Raw genomic sequence first — 4,095 nt, forward strand, 5'->3', positions numbered from 1 at the left:
GTAGGAGCTGCCCTGAAAAGTAGCTAGAGTGCTATAAATATGCAAATTGACTACTGAATTTCTACACTTTCCCAATAGAAGATAGAAAGTATTTTCTTTGTTTTACTCTTCAAATCACATACTTATGCTTGTGAGTTATAAGGAACACTAGGGCACATTAAGTAAAGCCCAAATCCCTTCTCAGAAAAGATCTTCAAATGGAAAATTCTGAGCATTTTCTAACCAGAAGTTAGGTTTTAAAGCATCAAAAAATCAAGTTTAAATTTATGTCACAAATTAATGTATAATGCCTATAAGAATTACCAAGGGATATTCAAGGGAGTACTGTTTTAACCTTGTAAGAATTTGAAAACAAAGTAAAGATAAATGGAAAATTCATTTGTAAATGAGATGCCAACATGCATATATTTGCATTTTAATGACATTACTTCCTGAAATTGCTGTGAAATAAATATTAAATACAATAGTAATTTAGTAATAGTAAAACAGTGTCTCTATGAGAATGATAGCAACTAAAAGATGGGAGCCATTTGTGCTAGCCTTTAATAGGATAGTTTCTTCCTTCATATCTAGAAATACTGGATTTCATTCAGGTTTTGAGACAGTTGAGCTAGAATTTCCTGAGATAAGCTCAAATATCAATGAAAGAAAGACCTGATAGAATAGAAATAATGATATCTCACTTTACATGATGAGTTCATTTTGGTTCACATCTCTCTCTCTCTCTCTCTCTCTCTCTCTCTCTCTCTCTCTCTCCCTCCCTCCCTCCCTCCCTCCTTCCTTCCCCTCTCCCCACCCTCTCTCTCTCCCTCCCTGGAACCTCTCCCTTGCTCCTCTCTTTCTGTACAATATGGATTTATTAATTTTAATATCATCTCTTCTGTAAAGTCCTCTTCCTCTGGTGTCTTTCTTTTCTTCTGGTTACAGAAATTTGATGCCCAGAGCCCACTTCCCAGTCCATTGAAAATTATACTATAGAGATTCTCTGTGTTTCAGTTATTATAACTTCATTTGTTTTCTTCTACATTGGCTGAGTTATGCTTCTCTCTCCCATCTAAATTATTGCTTCCAATGTTCTCTGTAGACTGGTTTGGTAAGCATAACTTCTTTTTATCTTGTTTATGACATAGAAAATTTTTCATTCTCCTTCCACTATGATGAATAGTTTTCCAGGTACCATAGTGTATGTTGGCATCAGCATCCTTTTAGAACTTGAAGTGACTTACTTTAGGCTCTTCTGGATTTGACACTTTCCATTGGAAAATTAGCAGTTTTTCTAATGTGTTTTCTTTTATTTGTGGCTTGTGCTTTTTCTCTTGGTGTTTTCAGTATCTTCTTTAGGTTCTTCATATTTGATGTTGTTACTACAATATACCATGGTGAGTTTCTCTCCATTCCTGTCTACTTGGTTCTCTATGTGCCTCTTGTGCTTTTCCCTAATTTAGGAATGTTTTCTTCCAAGATCTTGTTGAAGATTTGTTCTACATCCCTGACCTGGGATTCTTTCATAGTCCATATTGAAGAAAATTCCATGGTCTGTTGAGAAGAAAATGTATTCTGTCATGTTTGGTTATATTATTCTGTGAACTTCTATCAAATTGATTTGACTTATGATGCCATTTAACCCCAGAATTTACTTATTTAACTTATGTCTGCATGGTTTGTCTACTTGTGAGACTGGAGTATTGAAATCACCCATAACCACTATCATGGAGTCAGTGTGTCATTTTAGACCTGGCAGTGTTTCTATTATGGAATTCAGTGTCCATTGTTTCTTTATTCTTTGTGCATGGCGAACTTGATACCCTTCTTTTCTTTATTATTCTCACATACATATACATATATGATTGCTAGGTTGACCACCCTTCATTGGACAACCAATAAATACACTCATCCCTGGGAAAAACTAATTCTCCTTCCAGAAGCTCTTAGTTGCCTCTAGTTCTTTGACTAGGGGTTGGCCTAAAGAATCAGAACAAGTTTCCCTTTGATATTAGCTTGACCTTTGACATTGCCATTGTTGTAGTCTTATTTGCTAGTTATTTCTAGGAGACTGTTTCAGATTAGGTTTTCTAGTTTCTTGATTTTACAAACTTTTCATCTCTTCTTTCAAAATGTTTCCTGAGTTATAGATGAAGTAATTATGGTTTAGATGTCTCCACTAGGGCAGGGTTCCTCAGGATTTATTGATCTATGCATTGTGTCTAGTTATGGTTTTCTATGAAAGGAAGCAGAATAACAGGGTACTTATGACTTTTGTCTTAGTTAGGGTTTCATTGCTGTGAGGAAACACCATGACCAGGGCAACTCTTAAAAAGAACATTAATTTGGAGATGGCTTGGAGGTTCAGAGGTTCAGGCCATTATCATGGCAGGAAACATGGCAGCATCCAGACAAAAACAGTACTGGTGAAAGAGCTGAGAGTTCTACATCTTGATCTAACTTCAGCTCTCAAAGGCAGCTAGGAGGACACGCTCAAAGCCCACCCCCATAGTAAAGCACTTCCTCCAAGGCCACACCTACTCCAACAAGGCCACATTTCCTCTTAGTGCCACTTTGTGGGCCAAGAATATTCAAAGCACCACAACTTCATAGTGAGGATTATTTCTAAACAATGTTGATTACTTTTAGTTATTTGTTGTAGTGGTATTATTACACATGTTGGATCTATCTACTCTTCTCTTAGACTAAAGTATCCCTTCTAGTATCCTCTAGAGAGTTCATTATGTAGACAGAAATTCATTTAATCTGTTTGAGCATGGAAATTTTTCTAACTCCTTTGATTTCTAATGATAGTTTTGCTGAATGTAGTAGTTTGTCTTGCCATCTATATTTTAGAATTTGTTGAAGACAGCCAAGGCTATTTTGGCCTTCAAAGTTTCCATTGAAAAGGTGGATGCTCTTACATGGATCTGCTGTTGTAGTTGATATGTCCTTTCTCTTTTGCCACTTTCAATATTTTTTGGTTTGGTACATCTCATGTCTTGATTATTATTAGATATGGAGAGATTTGGGGGGGTTCTATCCCTGTCCATTTTGAGTTCTGCATGTGTGGTGCATCTTAATAGGCATCTCTTTGCAGAAATTTGGGAAATATTTTTTTCTGTGACTCTGTTGAAAATATTTTCTCCATTTTTGACTGAGGAAACCTCTTTTTCTATACCTACTACTCAGCTCTTTGTTTGTTGATTTGTTGTATAGACTCCAAAATGTCCTGCATGTAGTATTCCTCAGTTGTTTTTTGTTTCTTTTCATTTAACATTTTCTTTGACCAAGTTATCCAGTTCCTCTACCTTATCTTTGAGACCTGAAATTGTCTTTTCCATGTGATCTGGTCTGTTGATGGGACTTTCTTTTGTGCTTTTTTTCTTGACTTGTTGAGGTGTGTTCATGTGTGTGTGTGTGTGTGTGTGTGTGTGTGTGTGTGTGTGTCTTTCATTTCAAGTTTTATTTAATTTTGGCTTTGCTTTAGAAATTCTATATCTTTATTAAACTCTATTTTCATAAATTAAATTGTTTTCACGGTTTAATCTGTTTGTCTTTTTCCTGTCCTTGTTTAGACATTTGCTCATATCTCTTAGAATACCTCAAACGTATTTATAATTTCTGTTTTGAAATCATTTTTTTGAAAGAGGGAACCAAAGGAACTGAAGTAATTTTGAATAAGACTTCCATTATTGAATAGGAGTCAAACAAGGTTTAAGTTCCCAAGACCTCACTGGGTGACTGACATCCTGCTTGTCAAGTTGAGATGTGAATGATGGGCCAATCACCCTACCTCAGTTGAATACCGCAACCAGTGAGAAAAGCATATGTATACCACAAAAAAAAGTTCCTAGGCAAGTACCCTATCCCTGAATACAGATTGGTGGAGAAATATTACTGTAATTTGGTATAGATATTCATTTTTTCAGGCTTACAAGCTCTCTTATAGTTTGGCTCAGTGTCACAGTTCAGCTCCCAAGTCTGTTCTGCATCCTTGAAGGATTAATAGTATTTGATTAAAATAAATTTTTGTTTTTAGTATAATAATAAATAATTGCTTATTTCTAATATAATATATTCTAAATTATAATATATAATAAATGTATACAA

The sequence above is a fragment of the Rattus norvegicus genome, chromosome 8 (genome assembly GCF_021556685.1).
Source record: "Rattus norvegicus strain SHRSP/BbbUtx chromosome 8, alternate assembly SHRSP_T2T, whole genome shotgun sequence".
Taxonomy (NCBI): domain Eukaryota; kingdom Metazoa; phylum Chordata; class Mammalia; order Rodentia; family Muridae; genus Rattus; species Rattus norvegicus.